The sequence below is a fragment of the Octopus bimaculoides genome, chromosome 1 (genome assembly GCF_001194135.2).
Source record: "Octopus bimaculoides isolate UCB-OBI-ISO-001 chromosome 1, ASM119413v2, whole genome shotgun sequence".
Taxonomy (NCBI): Eukaryota; Metazoa; Mollusca; class Cephalopoda; order Octopoda; family Octopodidae; genus Octopus; species Octopus bimaculoides.
The window spans coordinates 187719960-187727063 of record NC_068981.1 but is presented as its reverse complement, the minus strand read 5'-3'; the positions used below and the strand labels follow the sequence as shown (position 1 = coordinate 187727063).

The 7104-nt window shown below is 35.3% G+C and overlaps 1 protein-coding gene across 8 annotated transcripts in view; it reads right to left on the bottom strand.

Moving 5' to 3' along the window:
- The window catches only part of LOC106875208 (dual specificity calcium/calmodulin-dependent 3',5'-cyclic nucleotide phosphodiesterase 1A), a 1568460-nt gene that overhangs the window by 1284653 nt on the left and 276703 nt on the right, over window positions 1-7104 (bottom strand). The gene's annotated exons all lie outside the window — the stretch shown is intronic.

The following is a 7104-nucleotide window of genomic DNA, read 5'->3' as shown; positions in this document are numbered from 1 at the left end:
TATATATATATATATATATATATATATATATCCTTGTTATGTGTGTATTTACTTTGAATATAGGTGTGGCTATGTGGTAAGTAGCTTGCCTACCAACCACATGGTTCCGGGTTCAGTCCCACTGCTTGGTACCATGGACAAGTGTCTTCTACTATGGCTTCGGGCCGACCAAAGCCTTGTGAGTGGATTTGGTAGACGGAAACTGAAAGAAGCCGGTCATATATATGTATATGTGTATATATATGTGTGTTTGTGTGTCTGTGTTTGCCCCCCCCCCCACATGGTTCCAGGTTCAGTCCTACTGCGTGGCACCTTGAGCAAGTGTCTTCTATTCGAGCCTCGGGCCGACCGAAACCTTGTGAGTCGATTTGGTAGACGGAAACTGAAAGAAACCCGTCGTATGTGTGTGTGTGAGTGTGTGTGTATTTGTGTGTTTTTTTTTGGTTGTCCCCCACACCATCGATTGACAACCGATGCTGGTGTATTTAGATGCGGTTCGAGAAAAGAGAACGATAGAATAAGTACAAGGCTTACAAAGTATAAGTCCTGGGGTCGATTTATTCGACTAAAGGCAGTGCTCCTGCATGGCCGCAGTCAAATGACAGAAACAAATAAAAGAATAAAAAAGAATGTGATTATATTCATACATTATTTATGTCTCTTGTTTGCGTATATTCATAGGTCCATAGTGGTATAAAAAATTATTGCTAACACCTACGCTTGGATCTTAATGGTAGAAATATTAATAAAAACGTTGTCCAGAAACTTCCTATTCCCATAGCACAACGTTTACATTTTCTAAGTAGTAATCAAATAGCATCAAGAATAATTCACTCTAAGAAATCTACTATACAAATAACCTTTTTATCTCCACACATCCTTTTGTGAATCATAATGCACAGGATTAGCAAATTCCTCTTCTAACAAAACCATGACCTACAGTTGATACAACTAAATAAACATGCGTAATTACAGAGCTCTATGTACTTCACTGAACACCAAACAATAGCTTCCACTTTCTCAAAACAAAAAGGTCAAATCTAAATAACACAAACAAGAAGTAAAAAAATTTGCTGACCAACTAACCTTTCCGGCTACATGTATTCTTATGGGAACACTTAAAGACTCATTGACCTAATACCTGATACACGTAAATAAACACACCTAATTGCAAACTTTTATATGCTGGACTAAACTCTGAACTATAACTTTCACATTTCCAAAGCAAACAACTTACATTTCCTATTAATGTCCACATAAAATCAACAACCTAGCGACACACCTGCTGAGCAGCTAACGTTTTTACTCATCTATAATCTTTTGTGAACCCTAAATGACCACTCCAACATCTGTATCTTGCACACCTGTGCAGACACCTGATTACAAAGTTCTACATTCATGATTGAACATCAATGATTGAATCACAACTACGTATTTAACCTATAAAATCTTCCAATATATCCCGCCATCAAAACATACCCTGCAACTTAAATATCATTCAGCAGAGCACCACCTTCCCAAGACAATTTAAAGTTCACAGAACCTACATAAAACCAAGATGAACTAAGATAAATATACTATAGTCACGTTATGGCTCTTCAGCCTTGAACTTCGAAGTGACTGTCGAAAATATTCTTATTAAAGAATATCAAAAAATATCAAAGAACCTTTGATTTTAATCTAATCTTTACTTGATTCGATCATTGGACTGCGTCTACACTAGGGCATCGCTTTATAAGGTCTTAATCGATTGAATAAAGCCTTATTTTATTGCTCTGGTTTGCAGACGCAGTAAATTATGGAAACGTATACAAACTAATACCGGTTGACATACAATGGTGGGGAATAAACACAAACACACATACATAGACATAGACATTCACATACGCGCGCGCGCGCATATACATATATCAACATATTTATGTGTGTATATAGATAGATAGATAGATAGATAGATAGATAGATAGATATGACGATCTTTTAGCTTCCGTTTAAAAAGTCCCCTCACATCGTTTTCGTCAGCCTGAGGTCATAGCAGGATACGCTTGCCAAAGTTGCCACGCAGTGGGACTGAACCTGAAGTCTAGTGTTTTGGAAACCAAACTTCTAACCACACAGCCCTCCCAGCAAGTGTGGTGGGGAGGGGGGCGTGTGTGTGTGTGTGTGTGTGTGTGAGAGAGAGAGAGAGAGAGAGAGAGAGAGAGAGAGAGAGAGGGGGAGTATTCTAACTGAAACATAAAGAGAGAATGATTATTGCTAGTCCAAGGAGACGAACCTCACATTTTTAACCGAGTTAGCAAGACTTTCTCAATTCCATACTTCGTCCCAGCTATCATTCTTTCTTGTGATATCTTGTAAATTACCAACTGCCATTGTGGTTGCCTCTCTTGAGAACCAAACAAATAAGAAAGGGAAATAAGCTTCATCTACCCAAGAGTATATCAGATGCTTTGCCCGATCACGAAACTTCATTCGCTGAAAAGACATTTCTTTAATGAATTGTGATTGCTCTTCAACCTGTTGTGTTCCATCTACAAACTGAGAAGTGTATATATATATATATATAAAATTAATAATTAACAATTTTGCCATAAATATCGCCATCCGTTAGAGAAAAATTTGTAGTTTGGAATCAGTAGTTCTTAAACTGCTATTTCTAAATTTTCAGTATGTTGGTGAAGCATCTCATGCTAAGCCCTATATATTTATGATTATATATATATATATATATATATATATATAAACATAGAGGGGACAAACAAGGACAGACAAAGGGATTAAGTCGATTACATCGACCCCAGTGCGTAACTGGTACTTAATTTATCGACCCCGAAAGGATGAAAGGCAAAGTCTACCTCGACGGAATTTGAACTCAGAACGTGAAGACAAGACGAAATACTGCTAAGCATTTCGCCCAGTGTGCTAACGCTTCTGCCAGCTCGCCGCCTTTTCCTTGTTAAATATTGCCACTACAAACTGCCTGCTTATCCCATTCTCTTTCAAACAAATGAGGTGTTCAAATCTATTTGTCCTGCTATGTTTCTGTTTTTTATACCACGATTCAATTTCTTATTCTTCAAGATAATTGGTCAATTAATTAGCCTGGCAAGACAAGTTAAAATACATATATAAACATTTCATAATACGCACGGTAACGTCTAATATCGCAAGGTTTTGGAAATCGATGCGATATTAACAATGAGAAATAACCTCATGGATATAAGATTTTCAACATAAATTAATAGTATATATTTTAATTGCCAATTACGAAGGAGTAGGAATTTGTAACATTGTCGTGTAATTCGTAACATGGTTGGTTGGGAAATGATAGAGTTTATTTGATCCCGCTAGGAAACCTGTTTTAACTTATCTCTCTCACAAATTGCAGCTTAGTATGTCCATGATCTTAGACTCTGAAGGCACGGAAACGATTACGGCTTTTTGGAAATCAAATGTTATAAAAAGTTATCTCACATTTCATATAAAGAATATATCAACTTTTTTTTTATGAATCAGAAATTATGTTAAATCATCCCATGGATTTCAGTTTTGTGTTTTCTCTTCTTTCAGCAGTTTTTTTTTCTCATTCACATTGTTTTTTTCTTATCTCTACCCCCCCCCCCCCCTCACGCCTCTCTCTCTCTTTCTTTTTGATATAAGAGAAATATTTCTAAGATTTAACGTTTGGTCAGTTTTGCGATATTTTATATCTTGCAAGGAAATATTTATGTCTGTGCTTGCAAAAAGAGATACATTGCGAATTTATGTTCAAAATATTGCTATTGATGAAATGTATAGCCATTTTTTCCAAAGTATAATATCTGTAGAAGACTTCAGTTGAAATTCCTATTGTTGCTTTTTTTTAATCTTTGTGTTTCCATTTTCCAAACAAAACCTATTTTGGTAAACCTGTTACAACTAATATAATCTGACATTTTCCTTTTTCTTTTTTCTTTCATTGTTTTTCCTCTTACAGAATACCTACTTACAGTATATATTTACCTACAGTATATATATACCTACTTACAGAAATTTTCCCCGATAGAATCGACCCCGGCACTTATTTTTTTTTAAGCCTGTTACTTATCCTCTCGGTCCCTTTTTCCCAACCACTAATTTACGGGAACGTAAACACATCAACACCGTTTGTTAAACGGTATGGGGGACATACACAGACACAAAGACACACACACACACACATGTATGCATGTATGTATATATATATATATATAATAATACAAAAAATATATATGCATGTATACACACATATATGTATATACTTTCATCTACATGTGTATATAGATGCATATCAGGGTACAGGACGTTAGAACAATGAACTACAGACAACGGAACGAACACATAGGAAAACAGAAAGCCACTTGGAATTATTCATCTATATATATATATATATATATATATATATATATATATATATATATATATATATATATATATATATATACGACGGAATTCTTTCAGTTTCCGTCAACCAAATCCACTCATAGGATTTATTGTCAGCCCGAGGCTAAAGTAGAAGACACTTGCTTAAGGCGCCACGCAGTGGAAGTGAATTGAAGACCGTGTGGTCGGAAAGCCAGCTTCTTACTGCACAGCTACGACTGCGCCTACTTCTTTATTCGATCTGTAGATTTGTAGAAATTGCATCTAAACAACACCACATATAAAATGGAGATAACTAGGATTTGTACTTTCTAATTAACTATTTCACTCAAAATATTCAAATGTTTCAGCCGTTATGTACTTTAAAAACATACTAAAAACATTTTGTGAAAGAAAGCGCTCATCAGACTCCAACCGATGGTTTAAACCACTTCGTGAATTTTAAACGAGAACCAGGATGTTTGCAACTTTATATGATAACCTTATGATATTCACTGTTGATATAATGATTGTGTGTTTTGCCCTTAAATGTCATAATGCTTCATGACTCAGAGAGAGAAAAGCTTTTCAGAGTCAATGAATTTGTGTGAAGGTATTCGCTGACATTACGAGATCTTTTCTTGAAGAATACAGGCGCAATAGTGTCGATATCAGAAGTACTTCTCTAATACAATTTGAACCATTTAATATTCCATCCTTCTTGGAAAGCAGCTCATGTTTTAGTATGTATCATATTATGTATTTAGTATTATCATAGTATTATCTATTATGTATTATAGAAAGCCTTACTTGAAAGGTGAATTAAAATAAATGTACGATTATTTGGATATTTTGGTGTTTCTCTTTTTTACACAGTGATGGTGTAACAATCGATTTTGTCCATTTGCTGAGCCATTCTCCATTATGAAAATATTATTACAAATTTTACAAAGAATCTTAGTAAAATATTCATCATGGAGTTTTATCAGTTTTGCGTTTATGTTTCCTGTTCCAGATGATTTATTACATTATACTTTCTTAATTGCCTGAGTTACTTCTGAAGTGATTTCTTTCTCTTGCAATAGGAATTTTAATCCTTAATTGTTTTAGCACATTGCTATCTGCTTCTGCTTTGTGGATGTAAAATTCCTCACATTATTCCTTCAATCTATCAGTTACGTCCCTCGCTTTGGCTCGTAAGTTGCCATATTTATCTTCAAATACCTGACATTTAGGCACCCATTATTTGGTTAGAACTTTAACCATTTCGTACGATTTTTCTTGAGTTATTTGCTCCATGACTTCTTTCTAGTTCTTTACATTTTTCATTAACCCTCGTGTCATTTGCTGCTCAGGTTTCATCCTTTTTCACTTCCTTGCTATCCAATTTATATTTCATTCCTGTTGCTTTAGTTTCCATATTGATCCTATTCCAGAGGGCTTCCTTCTTCAAAACTGACTTTTTTTTTTGTATTTATCCGTGGAATTTTGCTTTTTACATTTTATCGAGGATCTGTAATGATTTTTGCTGTTGCTATTTCTCCAATAATTCACACTAAATCTCGAACACTTGCATCGAATAATAAGAATAAAATGACAAATATTACTCTTATCTGTGCTTTAGAATGTCCTGTTATGTTCAGGTCTTTAGAGTTTTCTAGATTATATATTTATTCTTACGTTTTGGATCTTTTTGATCCATCTCAGCTTAATTTCTATTGTGATCATTACAAGTTTGTGATCACACATGCTTTGCCAGTTTCCAAGGTTAGCGGATGTACGTAGTCGTCTGCATTGGCAAAATCTTTATTTGTTACTTTCTCAAGCTAGTGTGCTGGTTATCCGTCGTTTCGGGCAAGGTTCTTCTTCGGTGTGAAAATGAAAATTGTTTCTTTATCCTTATCACATTAGAAATTAACTTATATCCGAGAATGATGGAGAACTGCAGATTGTTCATATATGATCCTACGTAAGAAAGAAGTACTGGGAAAAAGAAAAGTTGGAGGAAAAAGAGGAAGAGAATTTGAGATAAAATGGAAAAGAATGAGACAAAAAAATGGAGGAAAGCAGAGTTACAACGCGAAATAAAATAGCGATTTAAAGGAAGAAGAACAGAGGCGGTTGTTAGCCACAGCGTGCATTCTAACAGTGAAGCATTAAAATCCTTATCAATATTTCCTCGTAAAAATAAAGATAATACTGTACATAAATGAATCCAAAGGCGCTTTCAGTTAATGAGTCTGTGTGCATGATTTTACATGAAACGCAAGCACACACATGCACCCACACGGAGATACAACGCATCTACCACACACACACACCCACACACATATATATACATATATATACTTTATTAATAAAGCTGCTAAGACATCACGAAAACTGTACTATTTTTTCCACCTTGTTTCACATCTATGTGCTTACTCTGGTATATACATACATACATACATACATACATACATACATACATACATAACTGGGGGTGAGCTGGCAGAATCGTTAGCACGCCGGGCGAAATGCTTAGCGGTATTTCGCCTGCCGTTACGTTCTGAATTCAAATTCCGCCGAGGTCGACTTTGCCTTTCATCCTTCCGGAGTCGATTAAATGAGTACCAGTTACGCTCCGGGGGCGTTGTAATCGACTTAATCCCTTTGTCTGTCCTTGTTTGTCCCCTCTGTGTTTAGCTCCCTGTGGGCAATAAAGAAATATATATATATATTTCT